The sequence below is a fragment of the Zalophus californianus genome, chromosome 11, assembly GCF_009762305.2.
Source record: "Zalophus californianus isolate mZalCal1 chromosome 11, mZalCal1.pri.v2, whole genome shotgun sequence".
NCBI lineage: Eukaryota > Metazoa > Chordata > Mammalia > Carnivora > Otariidae > Zalophus > Zalophus californianus.
This window is the reverse complement of record NC_045605.1, coordinates 71245708-71272301: the sequence shown is the minus strand read 5'-3', so window position 1 is coordinate 71272301 and position 26594 is coordinate 71245708. Positions and strand designations below refer to the sequence as shown.

The 26594-nt window shown below is 34.6% G+C and overlaps 1 protein-coding gene across 4 annotated transcripts in view; it reads left to right on the top strand.

Moving 5' to 3' along the window:
* SOX6 (SRY-box transcription factor 6) overlaps positions 1-26594 on the top strand; it is a 652457-nt gene that overhangs the window by 171998 nt on the left and 453865 nt on the right. For 2 of the 4 annotated variants that reach the window (XM_027580197.2, XM_035722969.1), the window contains one exon: positions 7813-7894. The exons of the other annotated variants lie outside the window; for them this stretch is intronic. The gene's annotated coding sequence lies outside the window, so the exon portion shown is untranslated. The remainder of the gene's footprint in view (positions 1-7812; positions 7895-26594) is intronic. 4 annotated transcript variants of the gene reach the window in all.

Sequence of the window (26594 nt, the reverse complement as noted above, 5' to 3'; positions counted from 1 at the left end):
GCTAATCGTTCTCTTCAGAAATATAAATTTCATGTTCTAGATTTTTGGGTTCCTGCTCCTCCTACACAAAGAGAGTGCATTACTCTTTCCTTCTCTAAGACTGTCCCTTAATTTAGATCTTTGTGCTGCTAAATTGACTTTCAGTAATAGGCAGAGTGACTTATGCCCTGCTGAGTTTTTTCCTGGAGGAGAGGTGTGCCACTCTGTTTGGAGAGAGCCCATGGGAGGAGCTGGGCTCACCCAAGGAGCTCTTATCCTGGCAGGTACTAGTTGCTGGAGCTTGGTTTGGTCATTGAGCAGTGAGCTCCTTCTCTTTACCTCATTTTTGCTGCTTGAATTTTTTCTTGTTAATATAAGTATCACTGTCAAGAAGTTTTTTGTTTTAATATTGGTTTTTGAATAATGCTATTGACCATTTTCATTTCCTTCTATCTCTGCTTCCATCTTTTAAAATAGCCTTACTGTGTCTTTCCATTCTATTTCCCAGAAAGGGAGGTAACATAAACATATTGAGAGTAAACTTAAGGATTGCCCAATCTCATAGTGCCGAAAGGTGTCATTGTATCTAGGCTTTCAGAAATGCTATGTTTAGCCTTGAAAGCATACATTTTAGGGGTGTGAAGATGTGGCTAGGTCAAACAAGAAGTGTGTATCTCCCAGATATATACATATTTAAATATTGATATCAACTTAAATTGTCCTATATAAACTCCTAGGAGAGTACAAGAAACAAGTACAAGATTTCTATGATATAAAGCAATAATCATCTTTACTAGACCAAACTGATCTTGGAAGCTCTGATCATATGGGAATTTTTCATTTGAAGCAGCCTGTCCTACTTGGAAGTTAGTATCTTAGTGAGGAGGGATCTGACCCATTATAGTCTTCACATTGGATGGCATAATCAATGGTCAATCTGACTTTCAACTTGCCCTTTGAAAACTATTTAAAGATGTGATTGTTTTCCCAGTTACAGAAAATCCCTTTTTTTTCTGATAGCAAATACTTACTTCCCAGGAGAGTGCTTAGTATCTATGGGAAATTAATTCAACTCCACAAATATATACTGAGTACTGATTATATTCAAAGCAGAACATTAAATGCTGTATTGGAAATAAATAAAAGTGCACAAAACTCCTGTCATCAAGAACCTTAGAATCTAGACATAATTATTAAACCCTGTTATTCCTTTTTGTGTACCTAGTGTCTCAGTGCATGGCTCAAAGGAGGGATTAATAAATGTTAATTAAGTTACATTGATTATTGCAGAGTTGAGATGTAATTCTCTATGCAGAATATGTTAAGTGCCTTAATAAAGTAAAAAAATAGTACTCTGGGGGGGCAGTTCAAAAGAATTAAAGATACATTCCTTTAAGAAGAAGGACTCTAGGAAGTAGACTCTGATGATCTTTGACACTTGAGTAGAATTTTGTCAGTGGAATAGGGGATGAAGAGAGGAGCATCCTGTTAGTGAGAAGATATCACAAGGGATGGGTATGGAATAGACAAATGGTAACAGGAAACTATGAGATAGGGAACAATGAGATGTCCAGTTTGACTGAGGTATATGGTATGTATAAGCTAGAAAATTTAGTGTGATCATACCATTGTGGCCTATGAGGCTAGGTTAAGGCATTTGGTGAATTTTAGAGGGCCATCACAACCAAATAGTCTGGTGGTATGGCAAGAGCTTTGCTTTTAAAAAAGTAGTTCAACCAGCAGTTTGTAGAGTTGATTAGAGGGAAGAAAGACTTGAACTAGAGAAACAGCTTGTGAGGGCTATTGCAATAGTTTAGGCAGGAGGTAAAAGGTGGGTATTTGGGGAACCAGAAGAAGAGACTTGCCAATGTGGGATCAATGGGCCTGGTCAGATTATATGTGGTAAAGAGTATGAGTCAAAATGACTCCTATTGCTTTCCCTGTTCCTGTCACTCATCACAGTATTGAGTTATTGAAAAAGGAGAAGGAAATGATCATGCTAATTATCTCTTGTGAATGCTCAAATCCCTTGCTGTCTCATTGGTTAGATCCCCAGCGAAAATTCGGAATATTTTTTCTTTCCATGGAGGTAAGGAGGAAGATGTGTTTTCAAAGGAATGAGAATATACTTAAAATTATTTTTAACCATGAGAGACTCTGGACTCTGGGAAACAAACTGAGGGTTACAGAAGGGAGGGGGGTGGGAGGATGGGGTAACTGGGTGATGGGTATTAAGGAGAGCACATGTTGTGATGAGCACTGGGTGTCATATGCAACTAATGAACCTTTGAACACTACATCAAAAACTAATGATGTACTATATGCTGGCTAAATGAACATAATGAAAAAAACAGAAAAAATTATTTTGAGGATTTAAAGGCATAACATAAACACAAAATACATTAACACCAAGGGTTAAAATGCACCAGGCAGGGCCTTGAATTCAGAAGGGTAAGGTAAAATTTGGATACTGTGAGTGAGAAGAGTAACTATGCTTGAGATTATGGCATTCCTATCAGGGGTTAGTACATGGAATAAAACAGGTGCACAGAATTTGGTTATTTTTAAAATTTTCTCAGACAAAGTGATGACTAGGACTCTCTGGTTATATTGCTGTATTTTTTGTCCTTCTCCACAGAAGGTGTAGTTGCAGCACATATTATACTTAGGATATATGCCCTCTCTACTTGTCTCTTTCAAAGGAGGAGGAAATAGTGCAGGAAAGTAGTATACTCATGAGCAAGAAAATACTTATGGGAATAAAAATTAAGAAAAAATAGACTTTTTCAAGAGAATGGGATAAAGTCAAGTTGATTTCATAAATGATCCTTGTCATTCTCATTACTTTATCATTCAGAGTAACAGTAATATGCATTCATTCATTTATTCATTCCCTCAATAAGAATATGAATTCAGGACTCTTTGGACATCAAGTGGAATTTAAAATGGAAAAGGAAGATTTTGTCCTTAGGAATTTTAAGCTATTTGTGGGAGGAAATGAAATATACATATATAAAAAAGAAGAGCAAAAAAGTGACTGACACAAACAAAACCTAACAGTTCCTCCAGGAAATTCTTTGGCCATTATTCCTTCTTCATGGCAGGAACCTTGTAATTGGTGGAAGGAACATGGACACTGTTCCTTTTTTAGAGACCTAGAGTTTCTGGTCATCTCTGTCTTCCATTCAACTGTATATGCACCTTAGCCTCCTGACACACTGAGCCCCTTGCCATTGCTTCATCAAAGGGTGCTCTTTCATTACCTATGTATGACTTAAAAATCTGTCTCACTTGGGCCTACAAATAGTGCATATTATGTGGTGCATAACAGGTTCCCATAAAATATTTTTGAGGTCATTACAGAAACTCTGTCATATATTCTATCAATTAAAATATTTTAGGTTAAAAAAATCTTCTTTAGTAATTTAAATATCCTATCAATAAGTACACAATAGAAATTTTAAGTGATAAAAAATTAAATATCCTTTGGGAAAGTTAAAATACATTGCTTTTTCACATCTTAGGCTTTTTATATGCCTCTAATACTTTAAAACCCCCGAACAACTTTTGAGTGCCTTTCATGCATCAGAATTATATTAGATGTTTCATATTAGTTCTGAAATATATGGTATGGAATCCCTGCCACCCCTGGGTACTATTGTGTACTAGCTGTGATCTTAGGCAAATTGTATAACCTCTTGGAGCCTTAACTTCCTCACCGTGAAGTGAGAATCTTACCTGCTGCATTTTTTTTTACAGCTTTATTGAGGTATAATTGACATATAATAAACTGCATATATTTGAAGTATACAATTTGATAAGTTTTGATGTAAGTATACACCAGTGAAGCCATTTCTGCAATCAAGATAATTTGCATATCCATCACTCCTAACAGTTTCTTTCTTAATGTCTCTTCACAGTCCCTCACTCCTTCCCCTCCTTGATTTTCCCCAACTTTACACCTAGACAATCATCGATCTGCTGTCACTGTAGATTAGTTTGCATTTAAAAAAATTTTATGTGAATGGAATGATATATTATGTATTCTTTTTTGTCTAGCTTATTTCATTCAGCATAATTATTTTGAGATTCACTTGTCTTGTGCATGTCAATAACTTATTTTTTAAATTGCTGAGTAGTATTTCATTGTATGGATATACCACAATTTGATTATACATTCAGATTCTTTCTAATTTTTGCTTGTTACAAATGAAGCTACTTTGGACATTATCTTTGGGTAGATATAAGCTTTCTTTCTCTTGGGTTAATATTTAGGAGTGAAATGGCTAGATTACATAGGTGTATGTTTGACTTTAAAAGAACTGCTAGTTGTTTTGGGATGCCTGGGTGGCTCAGTTGGTTAAGCGTATGACTTTGGCTCAGGTCATGATCCCGGGGTCCTGGGATTGAGTCCCAAATCGGGCTCCCTGCCCAGCAAGGAGCCTGTTTCTCCCTCTGCCTGCCATTCCCCCTGCTTGTGCTTTCTCTTTCTCTCCCTAATAAATAAATAAAATCTTAAAAAAAAATTAAAGAACTGCTAATTGTTTTCAAAGAAGCAGTTGTACATTTTATATTTCTCTTTTTTTTAAAAGATTTTATTTATTTATTTGAGAGAGACAGTGAGCGAGAGAGAGCACGAGAAGGTGGAGGAGCAGAGGGAGAGGAAGAAGCAGACTCCAGCTGAGCAGGGAGCCTGATTCAGGGCTCCATCCCCGGACCTTAGGATCATGACCTGAGCCTAAGGCAGACTCTTAACTGACTGAGCCACCCGGGCGCCCCTGTAACCATCCTGTTTTAAATTGGAGACCCATTCCCCCTGTTTTCTCCATGGTGGTCATGACCTTTATTTAGTCTTCAATTTTAGCCATGCAAATGCTTACCGTGGTAGCTCATTGTGGTTTTTATTTGTAGTTCCCGAAGAACTGATGGTGTTAAGAATCTTTTCATGTGCTTATTAGCCATCCATCTATCTTGTTTAAGTGCCTTTTAAATCTTTTGCTTTTTTTTTTTTTTTAATGGGGTTGTCTTCTTTTTTACTGAGTTGTAATAGTTTTTGTATATTCTAAATTACAAGTTACTTATTGGATATTCATGTTTTGCATATATTTTCTACTAGTCTCTGGCTTACTTTTTAACTTTAAGTGTCCTGAAGAGCAAAACTTTTAAATCTTGATGAAGCCCAATTTATTATTTTATTTTATATTTCATGCTTTTCGTGTCACATTTAAGAAATTTTTGCAAAACCCAAGGTCACTAAGATTTTCCCCTTTGTGTTATTTTAGAAGTTTTATAGTTTAAGCTTTTAATTGAGATCTGTGATTCATTTTGAGCTAATTTTGGTAATGGGATGAGATACAGTTTGAGGTTTATATTTTTGCTTATGGCTGTCCTTTCCCCATTAAATTGCCTTGGCACTTTTGTTGGAAATCAATTGATCATATACAAATAGGTTTATTTCTAGAGTTTCTATTTTCTTCCATTGATCTATTTTTCTATTTTTTTATGCCACCTTCTTGATTACTTGATTACTGTAGCGTCATGGAATGTGTTGGGAAGTATTTCCTCTTCTTAAATTCTCTGGAAGAGTTTGTGTACAATAGGTATTATTTCTTTATGAATACTTAAAAGATTCCACTAATGAAGCCATCTGTGTTTGACAAAGATGTCAAGCTTTTAATTCCACCCAGTATATTTTTCATCTCAGACATTGAATTTTTTATTCCTGGAGGTTCAACTTGAATCTTTGTAATATAATCAATATCTCTGCTTAATAGGTTTAGTCTTTCTTTTAGTTCCATGAATAATAGAATGCAACTATACCTTTTTTAATATCCTTGTATACTCATTTTCATCTTTGTTATTTCTGGGTTTTAATTGATTGATTTTCCTCCTCATTATGGGTTGTATTTTTCTTCCTCTGTGTATGGCTGGTAATTTTTTATTGGATGGCAGCATTTTACCTTGTTGAGTACTAAATGTTTCTGTATTCCTATAAATATTTTTGGACTTATTTTCTGGTATGCAGTTAAGATACTTGGAAACAGTTTGATTTTTTCAATGCTTGCTTTTAAGCTCTGTCAGTTGGAACCAGTATAGCCTTTAGGATTAATTATCTTCACTACTGAGGTCATACTGTTCTGAGTACTTTGACAAAATGCTTCTTGTGTTATAAAGTTTTTACTTTTGATGATGGAAAAATGAACTATTCCTGGCCTTATGGGGACAATCCCTGGGGATTTTTCTCTCTGCTCTTTTTAGGTGTATCTTTCTCTAACCTTGGTTAGCTTTCTCACACACATGAGCTGGTCAGTAATTGGCTAAATTTTTGTGAGAACCTGCAAATTTCTGTAAGTGTATGTGTAGGTCTCTCTCCTGTTATTCTGCCCTATAGCCACCTTGGCCTTCTAGACTCCCAGTTCCATCTTGACTCACTGAGACCATTAAGCTCTGCCTTTGTGCACTGTGGATGTTAATTCCTTTCTCCATGTGATAAGCTGGGACAACCATAGGGATGACCTCATTTTTTTCCCTTAAGAATCACTGTTCATCATTGCTTAATGTCTGAAAACTGTTGTTTTCTTATATTTTGTCTGGCTTTTTTCCAGTTGTTTAAATCAGAAGGGTAAATCCAGTCCCTGTTAGTCCATCTTGGTCAGAAGCAGAATTCTCCATAAATGTAAAAAAAATTATATAATATATATTGAGCATGAATTATATTAAGAGTGCTTTTCACACAGAAAATATTAAATAATGGGTGTTTATATTGCTATTTCTCTGCCTGCATCCTGTTATCCACTGAAGCTTTATTATATATACCACCTTCTATATGAAACCTTTCTAGACCACTACCACCCAGATGATTTATTACTCTTTGTTTTTTGTACCCACATCCCTTTTTTTTTTTTTACATTTATTATGACACAAATCTATGTTATAAGTTTTGGTTTACTTATCTTTCTTTGTGGTAGATTGTAAACTTTTAGACAAAAAAATGTTTATCTTATTTATCTATCCTTAGTTTCTAGCATACAGTAAATGCTTGGATATTTGTTGCATAAATGATAATCAGGAGTGTCTAACATCTTTTTTGAAATATTCAAGAGTAGAATTTTTGATTGGGAAGGAAAGAGAGGTGGTTTAAGGGTATGAGAACATTTGAGCAGAATGAAAGCAGAGGCTAAGATTTTGGGGCTCCAGAGAGCAGCATGAGAGCAAAAGGTGGTTTGTTGAAGTTGGTAATATTTAATAATAATAATACTAATGCTACTACTACTACCACTAGTAGTAGCAGTAAATTTCCTGTGAGAAAGATAGAAGGGTATAGAATCGAGAATGGGAGAGATATACTGTAATGTCAGTGAAACCGTTTTGTAATTACCTTGTTGTAATATAGATGATAACATTGGTGACATTATATAAATATATAATGTGTGAATCAGTGTAACTTGAATTGTTGTAATAGTGGCTTTTAAACAAACTGCTGAGAACACAACATACTTTTGGGAATAGGTAAAACTTAGAAGGAAGTGGTAGGAATGGATTAACTGAGACGAAGCAGATGGGGATTCTAGATAGTGAAGAATAACATAAACACAAAAATAGTATAGGCCATAAATAAATGTAAGAACAAATGGACTTTGGAGTTGGGTTTATAGGGCTTTACTCTCATCACCACTTGGTGGGATTCCAGACAAATTCCTTTGCCTTTTGAAACTCAATCCCCTTATCTATAAAATGGGTGTGGTTGTTGGGAAGATTATATGATGCATAGAGAACATTTATTTTATATCTGGCAGATAGTGGGTCCAATAACGATTAGTTTCTTCTTTTTAGACATTCTATATCTTCTGATGAGGAAAGAAAAATGCTTCAAGAAGGACTTTGTGACCCCTCATCACTTTGTATAAGAGCCCAGGTATAATATATATAATTTATGAGTATAACAAATGTTCCCATTTATTTCCTATTTCCATGACAAATGAAGATTGCATTGCATTTTTGTGGTCCGATACTAAGGCTTAGGTAACTTTAACACTCAGTTTCTTTACATCTTCTACTTTTAACTTATATTTAAAACTATTGGGATTATTGGCTAAATTTTACATACAAATTAAATCACTTTACTACCACAATTCAATTTTTTCAGAAACACTTCTGTTTATAAGGGACATATGTATTGAATAAAGAATTGGAAAGGAGAGTATCAGAAACCCTAAATTTTCCCAAATCTTGAATTCATTTGCATCTGTCTATCTATCTACCTATTTATTGAGTTATAATTGATGTATAACATTATATTAGTTTCAGGGGTAATTTTTATTTTATGAATAAAATTATTTTTGATTTCAAAAAGAAGTGATATAAGATACACAGAAGTGATATAGGATACAAAGTAAAGTTTAGAAACCTTTGACCTTAAAAAATAATCATCCTTTAAATCTCCAATCATCTTGTGTAAGACCTTATATAAGAGCGCTGTTAATGTGCACTTACAAAAATATTTTGGATACATGGGAATTTAAAAGTGATTTAGCAAAGCTAATCTAGAAAACAGAGAAATCTTTTTATTTCTTTACTGAAGAAAAAATTCTGGACTAGTTAACTAACTGTATTTGCTTAAGAGAACTAAAGAATTTACACAGTTAATAAAAAGTGATAAACCATAATAGTTTGGGAGCCAATTTTTAGCACTATTTTTGGCTCTTGAATACTTAAATTAACATATACAACTCACAGGTGTAGTACATAATGTTGCCGATCCTGCCTAGTGAAGAACCACCTCTCATCAACTGCTGGGTGCTGAGTTGACAAGGATCTTGCATGGGGTAGCACCTGGCTTCATCTGCCTCCTTTGTTATAGACTGGTTCTTTGCATTTGTGAACCTTCCACTGACCTTGATGACAGTTTGCTTGGTTGAGAATTACCTTATTTTTAGCTTAAGATATGTTGCCCTAGGATGCTTGTAAACATGTTGAGAGACTAAGTTTTGTTGAATCACACAAAACTCCTCCATAGGGCATGAACTGAAACTGAGGAGCTGACAATATTAATAATTCAGCATTTGGCAGTATTGTGGGTATTAATGCATTTATAGTTCAGCTTGACAAACTTTGGCCCAATTACATGCAAAAATGAGTTTAGTTGTCTCATTTTAGTTTCTGATGAGTATGTTTTATACTTTTTTTCAGCCTATACATGTGATAAAGAAAATATCAATCTCCCCTTAGAAATGCAGGGTTCATAGGCCACATGACTATGTGTTGTAGAATAAAAACTATGTATTATAATAAATTGCCATCTTGATTTAATGAAAATGTTAGGAATTTTTATATTACATTATGGCTGATTTGCGATATTTTAAATTGCCCATTTATTAAAAATTTCGAGGTGAAGTACCTATTTTGGTATTTCAAGTAAACATTTAACTCCTAACTTTAAATGACCAGTAAATTTATGTACTCTATGCAGGAAAACTATATAAAGCATTTATCGGAAAAATTGAAACATGCTAATAATAATAAATACTTATAATAGCTAAGTATATTCAGTATTTAGGACTTAAAGTTATTTCACAAAAATTACTTTCATGGGGAAATAAATGTAGCTTCTTGTATTAAAATGCCATAGGAGTGACACAATTTCTATTAAATTATTAGTAACTCCAGGACATACCTCATAGTTTGTGTGGTCTAGAAATAAATGGCAATGACTGGAGTGGAAAGATCCTGCTCCTTAAAATTTGGTGTCTTGTTGAACTGTCTGAATAGTCTATGTCTGTCTGGCACATACCAAATACATCTTACGATTGCAAAAGAATTATTTTTAAATATCTAACGTAGCCTCTTTTGGACTGACATCACTTTGTTGTCAGATTTCCTTTTTTGAAGGAGGTAAATGAGAAATTTAAATTTTCATATAAACAAAAAGTATATTATTTGGTCCTTGAAGTATTTGTGTCCATATTTTTACTTAGAAATCCTTATTGTTATATTCAAGTTGAATTACAAGGAGGAAAAGCTTATAAATTTAAAATAACCTTTTGTGGTGATAAGATGTGGTTTACATTACTCGGTGAAAGACACTGACTTTAATAAAACTGAAAGGAAATAAATCAAATGGAGACTGTTTTGTTTTGGCTGCTTATAAAGCTGATTTTAACTTTTAATAAATTTCAGTATAGTTAGAGACTTATGTCTCAATATTATATTTTCACTAACATAAATCTTTAAATGGGCAATTATGTCCGCATGATGAATATGGGGGTTAATGATGGTAATTTGCCACCTGTGTCATGAAACAGTTCCTTTTGATCCTTATGTAAAAATTTCCATAGTTTTCCTGGTAAATCTTTAGAGTTTAAAAAAATCTGAATTAAAAAGAAAAAAATTTAACACTATAAAAATCTCACTCTTGCCAAAAAAATGAATCATGCATAAAATCTGAAAAGAAGTAGAAAGGAATTAGAGATATATTTTAGATAGCAGATTGGATCCATTCAATGAATTTTAGGATTGTCTTTATTATGCTATGGTAATAATAAAATGGCATTGTGCTACAATCTTAGTAATAAAAATGGAATAGATTTTAAACCACAAGCTAGTTTAGTAACTTAAGCTCAATTTCTCTCCACTTCTGTATCACTTGCAAAGGAGAATGTACTACATCTCTGTGAACAACATGAATTTCTCTTGCTTTGGAAAATCATAAAGTCCAACTTGGCTTTTGACACAGCCTAAGCTATGTGGATTAGGTAAAACTGATCTGAAAAGAGAAAAATTGGAGACTCAGCAAACCCTAGCAGATATTTTGACACACTTGGAGCTGATACGAGTCGTCATAAATTTAAACATTACCTTTCCTAGCACAGAAACTTCACTAATAAATGGCTTTGAATATTTTATGAATGATTGAGGATCGTGTTTGTTAATAAGTCCTCTGGAAACTATGACTTTTTTGGGATGGTTTTGCTTTTGGAGGAAGGAGTGTGGAAGAGAAGGTACTGATGAGGTGTCATATAATTTTACAAGTTGCATAACTGCTTTTAACTATGAAACTATCTCTGATTAAAATAACAATTGAGCTTGTAATTTTTCTGAACAGCTGCTGCTACAGGGGGTCATTACCTTGGAGAGCTTGAAAATAATCGTACTCCTGGTACATGAGTTATGTAGTCTTGTGTTTTACAGCAAAGCACAAAGTTTAAAGCCTATAGAAGAATGTTATTTGAAAGCTGTCAAACCATGTTAAAAAAGACTGCATCGTCAAAAGGCCCTGGTGGCCACGATTCTGCATGTAGCCTTGTCTTATTCATTATAAAATGCATGTTTATAAAGTTCCACAGAGCATCCAATTCCCAATTCACTTATATCAGCAAGACTTAACTTGCTCATTAATCTAAATTCTTTTGCAACTTTAATCTACATGTTTAATTAATCATAAAATGAGGCGGTAAGTAATTTCAGCAATGTGTGGCTTGTTATCAGATGCATTTAATCACTCTTCTGTGAGCTCATTTGGAAACACCTGAAGATGTCGAGTGCAGTTTGAATAAGCATAAATTATTCTTTGTCAGTGTACTTCACTCAACTAATAAGACATTAATTTAAAAGGCACTGTTTGTCATTTTTAGATCTTTACCAATATTTTTAGCTTAGCAATATAACTCTAATTGTATATATGATTCACAACTAGTGCCCGACATAGGAAAGGGTAAGAGTTTAATTCATTTTTCTTATTTACATGTAATTATGTCATGTAATCTTAGTTTTTAATGAGGATTAACCATCTTGTAAGTATTCATATGATTTTGGAATAAGGTACTAATGAATTATAGTTGGAAAAATTATTTGTTGGTACAAAGGCTTGTGATTCCTTGTTTCTTGCCTATGTTAGGTCTGAAAGGACTTGAGGTTTGGGAGATGGCATTTATTTGAGAATATAGGTACTGCACAGAGGTTATATCATGCAGATGTTAACCTTAAAATAATCCAAGTAAAATAGCTACATTCAGCTATCTCAAATAATAACATATGTAGTCCTTGTATAGGACCAGATAGCCTAAAATAATGACAGTCCCATTTTCCCCCAGTCTCTTAACAATATTGCACAATTGGTGATTGCATTTTTTAAAAAAGGCAAAAACCAAGAGCAACAATAACAAAAACCCACTCATAGTTTCAGAGCAAAAAAAAAAATCATGAGAGCTGAATGGGTTATATATCTCGATGTCAGGAGTATAGGAATAAAAATTGCATTTTATAGGATGTCATCACCTGTCCTGTTTATGCCATGAGAGTAGTGACATACGGTAAGAATAATTATCTCAGTGGAAACAAATTTATTTACCTGCCGTGGAGCATCCCTGTTCATCTTACTCATGAACTCATCTAACTCATATGCTATCTATGGATTGTCAGCAGTGAGCCAGAGGGGATGATTCCTGAAAAGGGAATATTGGTTTGAGCTGAAATATAGCCATATTTTCCATTTTTATTTGATGTGCCCATCTCCTGGGCTACTTCCCTTTCTTCAGGGATCCTTTACACTGAGCTAACAGTTATTTATATGTCCACTTCTTGCCCTATGCCTCATGACTATGTAAAAATTTTTCTTCTGTTTTCCTTTCTAAGGGAAAACAAAATCCCAGAAAAACTCTTTTGTATGGTTCAAGTCATACAGGCCATAGCAGCACATTGCAGTGAAATGCCATTTACCCTTACTTCACTTAAAGCCCTATAAGTTGTTTTCTTAGAATCACTGGTGAAAACCTCAACCCCTGAGGCCTTTTTTAGAATTATCCTTGAAAAACGACATTTCATTTGAACTTAACTTTCTTAATAAGAATACTTTTTAGATTTTTGAATAATCTTAGTAGATAGACACAGTCTAATATGAAGGCTTGCTGTCAGTTTTTCTTAACAAAAAACGTGAAACTTCCCTAACTCTCCTTCTCCTGGGGAAACCTGAGATAATTTTTCCAAATGGATTTATTTTCTCTTTTGTTGTTTTGGGTGCAAAGAAAGAACACCGTGTTCCCCTTCTTTTGCCCCAGTTGATGTGTGAGAGACCTTACCCATTTCCTATCAGGTCCTTCCACACAAAGACAATGATTATTCCATAAAATTCTATATGCTAGTTGTAGCTATTTGTTTGTATGATGTACTTTAAGAGGAAGATAAACTCAGTTCCATGCAGCTTTTATACTCTTAGATGTTTGAATATGTGCTTATGCAGAGAGATGTATATATATATATATATACACAACTTTACCCCAAATGCGTACGCACTGACACTTGCCCAGTTACAGACAAGGATATACCACTTAACCATGCTTCTTCAGTGGAGACTTCACATGGGTTAGAATGCACAGTACCCAGAATATTGAGCTACTCTAGTGGGTGCAATAGAATGAGTGGGCCTTCGATCCCCAGTTGAACTGACAGAGATGGTTAGCAGGACTCTGACTTTACTGCTAACTTCTATGACTAAAGGACAGCATGCTGGTTAAGGAAGGGATCACTGATGGTTGAGAGGGGGGAGGAAGGATGAGTAAGGAGCATGTGCAGTGCGGTGTCCACTGTCCCATGTGCTCTGGGGGAAGGTTTGGAAGTCCTGCATGGACATCAGAGAGAGCAGATGAGTGAGAATGTCACAGTGTAATTGGATACAGACAACACTTCTGACCTCATACTACAAGTCTCAATAGTTATGTTAAAAATGGGAGAACAATGTTATATTTAGCTATGCTTTGTGTTACCTCAGGATAATTCCTAATATCTTTCTCTCCCCAGTCCCCATCTTGCCAACAAGTGGCAAGTAAAATTCTGTTGTAATTTTACTGAAAAATTTGTGTGTTATTTCCTACAAACACTTTGATTTATGCCCATCCATTTTTTCCTTTGAATCCAGGCTTTGTGAACATTGCCTTTCTATAGCAAACTAGTTTTCTCATCTCATTTGAAATTGGCTTTTATTAGGAGATCATTTAGGTATCATATCAGTATAATACATATTTGGTGGCTTTTTAAAAAATTTTTATTCATTTATTTGAGAAAGAATGAGAGAGAGAGAAAGAACATGATGGGGGGGGGGGGTTGAGCGGCAGAAGGGGGTGGGCTTAATCACAGGACCCTGGAATCATGACCTGAGCCTAAAGCAGATGCTTAACTGACTGAGCCACCCAAGCACCCCATGTTTGGTGGTTTTATGAGAAGTTCTTATCCTAGATGTACAAAGCTCTGCCCAGATAACATTTTTATAGATCCTTATAGCCTTGCTCACATATGAAAACAAAGTATTAGGTTATACAGGTCATTAAGTATGTATTTAGTTATTTCTCTGGAATTTGCATGAGAATGGGTTGACTTACAGTTGTGTTAAATTTCCTAGTGCCCTAAACTTAGAAACTTTGTGTGTGTTTTTAAGGCAGCATCTGAATCACTTATATTCAGGAAAACATAGTAATACCCATAATTTTAGAACTCTTTATATTTTCTCTATACATATATAGAATTGGCATAGTTATTGTTCTTGTTGGCATCATATTAACAATGTGTTACAGCCACTAATAATCATTTGTTCATATATACTTCCAAGTCTGTATTTGAAAATCCCAGATTTCACTAATAGTAAATGAGGAAGCAATTTATAATTTTCCTATTGCATTCTTGCTTTTTTAAAAAAAAATTTGCTCCCCCTTTTGTAGAGCATATGACCTATTTATAAAAAAGACTGATACTTAATTACCTGATTTTTTAGTATTTCTTTACCTATATCACAAAAGGACATCTCTGAAATATTCATAGGCTGTATTTGTAGGCAGTCTCCAACTTACTAATAGGTAAAGTTCTGAAAGTTTATTGTTTGGAATTTGGAATTGATAGTCTCATAGAAATCGGGTTATAGATGGTGACTTGGTTCACTGAGCAACCTACTGATACCCATTTACCCCATAATATGGCTGAATTATACTATTGACAGTACTATAGTAGCTAACTAGTGTCTGTTTAATGGTTTTGGTATGAAATCTCATTTTGAATCTTGTTTTAATAACATTCTTTTAATGAATTTCTGGTGGTAGGATTTGACTTTTCCTACTTCCACTCTACCAGTGCACAGCAGTGGAAATAAAACACCCTTTGAAATGGAATTTGGGGGGTGAGGCTGACTTCTTGATGTCTCTAGGTATTGAAAGAAAGTAACTGGGTATCCTGACTGAAGTAGGAGGGAATTGGTGATCTTGGTGGCCCTGGTATAGAGATGTGTGTCTGTTTTATAGATGAAGGGTATCCCATTGGAGCTGGGATATATACTGATATATACTGAGAGAGTGAAGAAGGAGCAGAGAGTGAAGAAGGAGCAGAGAGTGAAGAAGGAGCATTTTTAAATTTTACACTAATATGCCGAAAGGTGGAGAAGATCAATGCTTTTGCTCATTCACCATGCCTCACAGCATATTCCAAGTATTTTCATTGTATGTCTTGTACATACTCATTCCCACCCTCATAATTTTGGCTTTCAGTTTTTAAGTTGTAGCACTGGTGAGAGTAGTTCAGTTTCTAAGAGGAAAACAATTTTGGAATATATTATTGATTAGATCTTATGTAAGGTGAGGTGATATAAGCATAGAGGAAGCAGCTGAGGTTGACTCAAAGTTAAATATTCCCAAATACATGATAATTCACCCGAATGAAGACCAGTTCATTCCTGTTTAACTACCTTATGTCTTTCAGGTAAGTCATATTAAAGTGCAAATAGGTAATACAAAGTTTATTTGGTTACACATAGAACGTGTTCTTAAACCTCAGCAATTGAATCATATTTATCCTTTTTACTTCAAATCTGGCAAGTGATATATTTTTTTGGATTGCCATGGGGGCAAGTACGAAAAAAGGAGAGTAGTAGGGAGAAAATGAGAGAACTGGTGTTTAAAAGATTCTTAAGATTTAAGTTGTTAGTTTAGAGAAAATAGTTTGATGAGTTACAGATAAAATAGAATTTGGTTCCCCCCCAAAATACATGGCTCAAAGTGGGAGGGAAAAATGCTTGACAATACAAACCATGTCTTTTTCTTAACCTGAGGAGTTTGGAGGAAAAAAAAAACCATTTGGCAAAGTGAAAACTCATGCCTACCAAGTGAAAAATCTGATCTTTTATCATCTAAGCACATAGTTGGGTAACTCACAAACAGAACGACCCAGTGTATAGGTTACAGTGGCAAGAAGCCAACAGTGAAATCAAACTCATAAGCACCCTATAGAAAACCCCTCAAATTACTGCTGTGCGGTTGCCAGCTGTACTGCCAGGGAACAAGAACTGTACAGATCTCTGTGGAATGACTGGGTTACTTAACACAGCTTGATTGGCTCTGTTCCTACTCCTGTTTTCTTTGGTTGACAGCTGACCACCATGCTGGTTTGGTTTGAAACAAGACTGAAGTGAACACAACCACTTATATGCACCTTCCTGTTGTACACTGCTCTCCCACATGCCCCCCCCCAAACTCCATACATACCTTATAGATCTTGCAAAAGGAGGGAGAGAGATGTAACAGTGTCTTTGAGTAAAGCACACTGGAAGTGGGTGACACTTTCTAGTCCTTTTATTGCACAAATCCATCAGATCTTTAGAAGAAGAGTTATTTCCTTGGTCTTTTTTTTAAATGCCAGAGTTTATTGAATGTAAAAAGAATCACATCTTAAATGCTTCTAATTTTGTTAACTTTTCTTCATTTTAAATCATTGCTTTCTTCATGATCCTAGAGCTGGAATGGTTATTCAGAAGCCATCTAGTCTCCCTCTTGCCCTTCGATAAACTCTTACAGGTAGCTACTTCTGTCTTACAGTATTTCAAAAAAGAAGATATCAAAAGATATCCCAAAGGGCCCTACATGGCTTCAATCGCTACATTCCATGAATTAGAAAAAGCTTTGAATGAGCAAGGTGGTGGGATCTTTCCCTGTAACATGAAACCCATGGATTCAAATGTTCTAGTTCCCATTAAGTTTAGAGGCTTTCAAAGTTTTTTTGACTGATTTAGAGTAAGGAATGATTTTTTATTTTGACCAAGTATGTAATATAATATAGCTGAAATAAAGTTTTCATGAACAATACTTACCCTTAATTTGTGCAATGTGTTCTATTTTCTCTTTTTTCTCCTTGCCTCCTCTTCCTTTGTTTCTTCTCTCTCCCTTCCATTCTCTCCTTTTCTTTTTAATAAAAAAATGCCAACTGGCACTCAGAAAATTGATTTTATTCATCAACCCATAGTTTGAAAAATACTCATTAAAATAAGCAAGCTTTTTTTTTTTTTTTAAAGGCTTGATCTTCATGTTCTTTGGTCTACCATTGTTTTTAAAGAATTAAGTCTCCTCCAAAGGACACTAATTCCATTGCCTGTTTTGGTAATATTATTAGGAAGATAAATTTTATACCTCAATAGTGGCATATGATCTATTAATAATACCACATATTAAGTGCTTAGTTGTACCAGATTTTATATTAAATACTTTCTATTTATTTGTCATGAGAATTTTCTCATTTAGTCTTCATAATTACCCTGAGAGGTAGAAATTGTTCTTACACCCATTTTTATAGTTGATAAAATTGAGGATCAGAGTAGTATATCAACTTTTCCAACACAGTAAATGATAAATCTTCAAATTCAAGATTGTTTGACTCGACCATGCTGTTTCTCTTAACTCTAATAACTTCTTAATTTTGGCTTCAAAAAAATATTAAGTGCCTTTGTAAAGAGTCTGTATCACAAAGCAAAGAAAAACAGACTTGTGATGATGATTGACGCATATTTTTAATAATGTAAATGGAAACTTCTTGATAAGATAATTTTCACTCTAAAAGAAAAATAGAAAAAGGAAAGCAGAAAGAAACAAAACCCTAACGCCATGGATAGAAAAAAATTGCTGCTTTATTTAACTCTTGTATAATTAAATCTTATGAAAGTTTTGTTTTTAAGGAAAAAAGAAATAGATATACATGGAATTACATCTTATGCTACAGTCCAATATATTTTAGCAAGTCAGAGGAACTCAAACATGAATGAAGAGTGGAATTTTCCTCTCGTTTCCTATAATAACTATGTTTTTTGAAGAGAAAAATGGAGGAAAAATGACCATCGTGCCTGGTTTTGAAGAAAACTTGTTTATATATGTAATACATTGGAGAAATTGTTTGGGATCACTTTGACTATGCAGACATGTGACCACTGAAATTCTTAAGCAAGGTGTGGAGCTATCAGCTCCATAAAACTAATTAGGTCAAATAAGAGTGATTATTTTTGAAGGTAATTCACTTAGTTCATTTCTCCAATCTTTCTCTGGAAAAGGGAAAATATTTAAAAAAGAAAGTAATAATGGATACAGTTAGTTTTATGACCTCCTTTATTTCTGTCCTGAACCTCTGCCACAATCTTAGGGTTAATACTAGATAATTTCTATCTCTCTTTTCCCCACTCTGTATCTTTCCTTTCTTCTCCTGTGACTTTTCTTTCTTCTCCTTCTCTCCCCTCTACCTTACCCTCTATTTTCTCATCTTCTCTGCCCCTTCTTTCATTTTGCATTTTTATGTGCAAACCTAGTAATCGAGATTATAACCTTCATTCTCTTGTTAGAAAGATGATTCTTTTATCTTCTAAATAAGGTGGAAATGGATGTTGTTTCTGTTTATTAAAATGATCTTGAAAAATAACATCCTTTCTGTATTCTTGAATTCCACTCTTTCTTCCATAAACCAAATAGATTTCAGAAGAAATCTATTGTCCTATCTCTGGAAAATGTTAAAATGTTGCCTTCTACTTTATATCTTCTTGGGAGTAAGATGTGTCTGTGGTCTTTGTATGACCATTGAAGAGAAAACCAAAGATTCCACACTAAAAATTAGCACTGATCCAGATATTTCTGCCACACTAACTATAAATGAACCTTTGTAAGTATATTTGTTTATATAAGGAGATGGAGTTGCTCAATATGTGATTGCTATGTGATGCTACCCCAGAGAATTTGAAAGGAGACAGGTATGCTAGATCTAAGCCTCATTGAACTCAATGTCGGGATTCTAAAACCAGCCTCCTCGAGGGCACTCAGACAAGGTGGAATAAGATGAACTTGGATTTAAAGATACTACAAAAACATGCTTTGAAGTCCTGAGGAAGGTAAGGAGTACTTTCTATGATGGTAGAGTGTAATAAGAATGTGATCAGTAATAGGTACATGACTGGGATATATTGATGAAATTGTCAAATATTGCTGTGGGTAGACAGATTGGGCTTATGAATAAAGATATAAAAACACAGGCACATCGCTGCAACCATGTTGGGCAAATACACAAATGTACAAAACATGGGGTAATTTTTAGTGTGTTGGTACAGTGAGATGCAGAACAAGAAAGAAAGCATATCTATATTCAGATAAATGGGAGCTAAAGGAGAGCAATAATTCACTGTTAGTTGGGAAAGAATTTGTAGAGTTGGTGGATTATGTAAGTGATGGTTTCCCTGGCTTATTGAGTCTAAAGTAATAGATCTACTGTTACTCTGGTGTTATCTTCTTTATCTATTTTATTTTTAAAATTTTTTTTATTTATTTGACAGAGAGAGAGAGAGAGAGAGAACAAGCAGGGGGAGTTGCAGGCAGAGGGAGAGGGAGAAGCAGGCTCCTCACTGAGCAGAGATGTGGGGCTTGATCCCAAGATCCTGGGATCATGACCTGAGCTGAAGGCAGATGCTTAACTGACTGCACGCCTCTTGTTTGTCTATTTTAATGTGAATCTTTAAGTAGAATCACACACATTTTTTAGATATGGATTCTATTCTTGATTCAGGATTCTTCTGCATCTTAGGATCATGTACTGCTATCAAGATGAAACCTCTCCCATAGCACTATTGGTTCTAGTAGCACTTAAAGGTAACTAAAATAATTGAATTTTTGTGATGGGGCAAATACAGCAAAGATTATGAATTTGATTCCTATGTGGAAGTTAACTTTGTTTTTTTCTATACTTTGGGCTTTAAATCTAACCTTGGCCAGCCTCGTTGGTCACAAGGAGGAATTGGGTGAGAGAAAGTAGACACATTACCAGCAATCTGTAATCTACTTAGGAAACCTCATCCCTCCTCTTTATCACTCTTGATTTCAATGTTTGACCTTTCAACTATTTCTAACAAAGGTAGATAATTCACTTTCCTTTCTCTTTAGTCTCTTATTTAGCAGTTCCATTAAATATCTGTGGAGTGGAAGCCAATTTTGCATACAATGTTGGAATGATTCCATAATAACAGTCTGCTTTAGGACATGTTTTCTGGGTCTTGTGTGTTTCAGGGTAAGGGGGACTGAAGAGAACTACCATTTATTGAACACATGTGTTATCTCATTTATTTTGTACAAGAGCTCTGAAGTGACAATTACATTTAGATAAGGAAACTATTTGGCATCAGGAAACAATCCTAGTAAAAGAGCAAAATTGCCACAGATTCTTATTTAAAAAACAACACTTGTACAAAATGCCAACTTATCTTTGCCGTTATAGTGGGTTGGAATGAGAAATAATTGAGATATAAAGATATAAGTGAGAAAATATGAATAATGAGACATAATTATTACTATTTGCCTCACCTCCACAGTGAATTATTAGAAATAATGCATCTAAAAGAGGAAATAGCACTGTAATTAGTTTGACTTCATAACATGGTATCTCAGAAAAGACAATGATTCATACTTCTGCTCAAGTGAGAAAACACTTCTTATTCTAATTTACTTGCATGTATATTGACTAGATAAGGGAGCCTTGGTAGAACCATAGGCATAAACTATTTTAAACATGTTCTTATAATTTGACTCCAGGGAAAGGGATCTTTTGATGCAAAGGAACTTTGATGACAAAAGATATCCTAAAATGACATAAATTTCAGTTTCTACTTCTTGCATTCCCACTTCAAGTTTCAGAGATAATAATGACCAATTTTTAAATAAAATCTCCCCAAAAATAAGTGAGGTCAAATGTCTAAAAAAGGTGAGGTAAAAGGTAGAGGAGCTATCTTTTCTTTATTTTTTACTTTAAAAATTTGTAGAAATTTTGTTAAGCACCTAATACTGTGGTTGATTTGTGACAGATTGCTTAATAAATATTATTGAAATGAAATGTGGAAATAAATATGTGCATATTCATTTATTCATTCTTTTTTTAAAACTCAGCAGACACTTATTGAGGGGTTAATATGTTCCAGATAGACATGTTTGAGATTTAAATGTGAATAGCCTATTAAAGCCAACCTTTAAGTAGCCTAAAATCTAATGGAGAGACAGGTAGAGAGAAAATGTAACAACATATTAGTCTTAGAATTGAGATATGATTGAAGTAAGACACATAGAATTTGAAATTTTTCAGGGAGATCTTGGGGAAGGCTTCATTGAGTAGGTTAACATTGGAACTGCTTCTTAAAGGAATAATACAGACTTACTTAGAGGAGATGTGAAGATAGACAGAATGTTCTGTTCAGGGAATAGCACTTGTAAAACCCCTAACATTAAAAAGGCTTGGTATATTTTGAGATTTCTAAGAATTCAGTATCATTGCCACATGTGGGGTGGAGGGAATGGGTAAAGGAATTAGGCTGAAGAAATACACTTGAGAGTTTTTCGTGGTGTATTTCCTGATATGAACTTGGAAAATGTTTAATTTCAACTAATTAATTTCAGTAAGATATGGATTATTCTAGGAAATTACCCAATTTATTAGAATCTCTATGATGCACCTCTTAGTGCCTTTACTACAGCACATGAGATATTAAGCTGTTAAAATGATGACATTGTGCATAGAGTGACAAGATATGGAAGGAGTTTGGAATGATGTATTGAAAGAGTTGCTAGTCACTTTTCCTTAAAATTGTCCTTCCTGAGTTGTTTTTTGAACTTACTTTTACTTTGTCAACCAGTAGATTTGCTAGGTACTTATAGGTCAGTCAAATGCTCTAAATCCTAAGAAATAAAGACACTAGGTGTTAACATAAATACAGTTTATTTTTGGCTAATAGTTTTTATTTCTATTTTTAAGAGAAAATGTAGAATATGCAAAATATGTGAATGCATATCATCTGGCTAGCTGCAGAAAAATGTTAACTGGGTATAGTTTTGGTTTCTACATTTCTGTGAACTACTTATGATACATACTTTTTTCTTTTAAAGATTTTATTTATTTATTTGACAGAACGAGAGAGCAGGAGAGCACTAGCAGTGGAAGGGGCAGAGGGAGAGGGAGAAGAAGGCCCTTGACAAGCAGGGAGCCCGATGTGAGGCTCGATCCCAGGACTCTGGGATCATAACCTGAGCCGAAGGCAGTCACTTAACCAACTGAGCCACACAAGCACCCCTATGATACATACTTTTAAGAATTTATTCCGGATACAGGCTTCATCTTCACATAAAGAGAAGGTTAGGCTTTGCAATGTTTGTTATTTTCTATTTATTTTTTTCTTCCAGAGAAACACCTCAGAGGTTCCAGACTTCATTTTAAAGAAATTAGAGTTCCTTCAACTTTAAATTGCTTCAGTAGGTCACTACCAGATTATAGAGAGCATGATGTGCTTTACAAGTTGAAAAGTTTTCCACCAAGTAATAGCAGCAGTGAAAATTGTCAGAGAAACAACTAATTAATCTCTGCTCCTTTACAGCTGTTTAATGCAATGCATAACTAAAAGTCCTCTTAAATTAATTAATGATTTCAATTATGAACTTTTCTCCAAAATGTTATGATTCATATCAGGCTGATAATGCAGTGACCTGGGAGTGTGAAATCTGTGTTATGAAGAGAGTCGCCAGTTAATTGATTCACAAATTATTTAAAGTTTGTTGCACCCAAGGGAGTGCTCAGTTTCATGACAGTCATTTCTTAAAGTGTACAAACTCCTTTTTCACCTTAAGAATGTCTTCAGTTAATAAGCATGATAAAATGCCGGCATGTTTCTGGGGCTATGAGTAATCTTAACATTTATGATATAGAATCTGTAGGTTGACTACGTGGAAATTAAATCTATATTGGAAGGAGAAAAAAGTTAGCTAAATTATCAATGACTCTCATGGTAGTTTTTTCATTGCTTTTTACTTTACTAATTTTAGTTTTGTAACTGTCAGTCCTTAAAATTTCTTTTTTTTTCTTTTTGCATTTGCTATACATTGAGCATATTTCATGTTAAAAGACAATATAATTGGGGCGTCTGGGTGGCTCAGTTGGTTGGGCGACTGCCTTCGGCTCAGGTCATGATCCTGGAGTCCTGGGATCGAGTCCCACATCGGGCTTCCTGCTCAGCAGGGAGTCTGCTTCTCCCTCTGACCCTCTTCCCTCTCGTGCTTTCTATCTCTCGTTCTCTCTCTCTCTCAAATAAATAAATAAAATCTTTAAAAAAAAAGACAATATAATTATGCATTCTTAAGAAGCTTTTTTTTAAAGGAAATTTTTGATGGGTAAATAACACAATATAACTTGTTTTGATAATTGGCATTTGAAGTATTTGGATTGCTGGTAGGTCTAAAATGCCTAGCCTTAAAAGTTGGAGAAGGTTTTAACTTCTCAATGTAAAAACATTAATTTCTGCACAACACTTTCAGTCTTTTTTTATAGTATATAGGACAAAATTAAGAGAGTCTTTGCTACCAGTATGGTTGTTTTACCTGTAACTTAAATAGCAAATGGAAGTGTACATATGTATAAGGAGAAGGGAGGGAATCAATAATATCATTAATATTTTATAATGTATTAATTAAGGTTTTATCAATTTTTTTATGCTGGGCTTGAGCTGATTTCAGTTTCGATGATATTACCATAAGTAAGAATCCTTTCTTGATTGCCCATGGCTGGCTGAGGTAGAAGGGAAAGAAGTGATACTTGAAGAGTGACTCAAGCAGGAGAAGAAGGAAGCAGGGAGGTCTCTGGCTATGAGTGAAGGCTATATTCTTAGTGACCTCTATAGTCTTTTCTGTTCCATACACATATTGGGGCTTAATGAATAGCTAAAAATTCTAGTGCTTTTAGCGTGGTTGAACAATATCTTTAGTACTTTCACTCCAATTTGATAGGCAGTGTAAGAAAGACATTTTTAATTTAACTTCTTGAGAAAATTTTATCTCTCAGCTCTGAATTGGTAAGATGTATTTACAGGATGGAGCAGGAACCTTATATTTTGGACAAACACTATATTTGCAAATTTTACTTATCTTGATGACTCCTGTGTTTCACTCCCCCCCCCTTTTTGACCTAAGAAAATTGCCCAAAGAGAAGACAAAGAGAGAAACAGTATTATTAAAAATAAGTTTATCTCTGTTAAACTTGCTGCAGGGCAAAAAGAAATGGACTTGAAAGGGAAGTAAATTTATACTAATTTTTGCATTGTAGGAAATGTACTATTTCAGACACTGACTGACTGCTTCTGTTTTCTAAAATTAAGGAGCCTATAATCTCAGCACCATTAACAAGTGCTGTCATTCAGATACACAGTGTCTGGCTGATTTAAATAAAATGAAATGAAGATAGTTGTTTCTGGTCCCTTGGCTTCACTCATTGCCATAAACATATGCTCTGCGTCCTGCTTCTTTCCATCTTATTTATGACTTTAATTTGTTGTGTGGGCTGCGCTAGAAATTAAATTTAATATAATTCTCCAAGGGACCCTGTCATATAATAACATGGTAATTTCTGTGTATCCTTTTGAAAAATGAGGAAATTAATTCTTCCTGACATGTTCTAATTATTCCAGTGTGAACGGCAAATCCGTTTTTCCTAGCCCCTGAAGTGTTATAGGCAAATGGCTGGTGTTCAAAGCTGAGGTGCTAATGCTGACCAGCAGTGCGTTTAATTTGAAACATGAGCAGACACCTTTCAACACACCTTTGTAATATTGGAGTACTTTACAGAAATTAATTCACTACTTATTTGGCAGCTTAGCCTTGGGGTTATGTTTTTTATTCATCAATACTGTAGTCATGTTAGCATAATATTTCCCGTTTCCTTCAGTGCTTGGTGTCTATGTATGAAACTTAGAGCGTGCAATGGATAGTTCAGCTGTATGAATGACAGAGAATCCACGCACTTCAGAAATACCAGTTGTATGCCAAATTGTATTTACACTTTACAGAGAGGTGTAGTAAAGTCTTGAATGTTAACTTAATTATAGTCTATGCTTAGCAGTTTTAACTGAAATTACATAGTGTAGGAATTATTGGGACAGTATTGCTGTGAAAAGACTACTGTACACTCTGCTGCCCTGCTGTAAATTTCAGTTGTGAAAATTCAGTTTATTATACAGGGAATGATACTATGAAAAGTCAGTTTGTGAATAAAATTTATGGAATAAGAATCTCAAATCCTAAACTCTCACTAGAAAGATGTAGCTATACCCTGGGAGATAAAGGGTTAAAGCCATTTATTGGTGCTATTGGCCATGTGAGGTGCATGACTTACTCATTTGGGTCATTTGAACTCCTTTGTAGGTCTATGTGGCATTTTTTATGGGAATAACAAAAATAACTTCCTGATACGTGGCCCTTTATGTATAATCCTCATTGTAAAATTAGCCATTATACACTTCTCTCATCAGGGCAATCATTTGTGTCAGCCCTGATACAGTTCCTTTGTTTCAGTGAGCAGTTGATAAATGCCATTACATATTGGCCATTTATTGTTATAATTAACAAGACAAGTGAATGCATGAGATTCTACTTAAAACAGAAGATGGAAGTACAATTAAACTTAAATAAAAGAAGTAGAATTGTGTTTGGAGTGGTGTAATCAAGGTTCTTTATCTGTTTTTGTATCTCTATATTATATTACCTTTAAATGTTAATTTAAATAGGAGGAATGGGAATGATAATAAATAATTGTTCTGATAAATAGCATTAATATTAATTAATTAATACCATATTTTTTCCATTGACCATTCAGCTGCTAGATAAAATTTTATTCTCACTATCAATCTACTGGGAGCTACTGTCAGATTTAGATTATGGACAGGAGGAAACATACTTAAGACTTCTCTGTCTTAGCTTTCCTTTATACTAGATCAGCAGAAGAAGTAGTCTTCTTTTGGTTGGAAACTGGGGAGAAAGACTTCTTTATTGGTCTGTCTTGGCAGTCTTGAACTTCTGAGGGTAGGCAAGAGAACATAGCAACATGCTTCTTCCCATTCAAGTACATGTCCCTCTATTGTTCTTGTCAGGGTAAGGTTATTTCTGTGGCCCATTGTAAGGGTAGGAGATGGCAGAAGGTATTGGGAGGTAAAGAGGGAGCGAGGTTGTCCCATCCTAGACCATAGACTATAAAAGTTACTAAAGATTTCCTGATCATGGACTTCTCCTTTATGCTCTAGGGTAGGAAGGGAAATCTACTGCCCATCTGGTCCTTCTTTTCTTTTTCTTCTCCTTTTTTCCCCACTGAAATTATGGAGGAATTAGCATGAACAAGCAGAGACAGGCTATATTAGATCCTGTCCTTGGTAGACCAGATCATTTTCAGATACATCATTTAAATAGAACTGATTGAAAGAAGGAATTCAGGATTATAGAATCAGCTCAATTCTTGGCAAATCTTAACTAGAGAGAACAAACTGTTGGTTA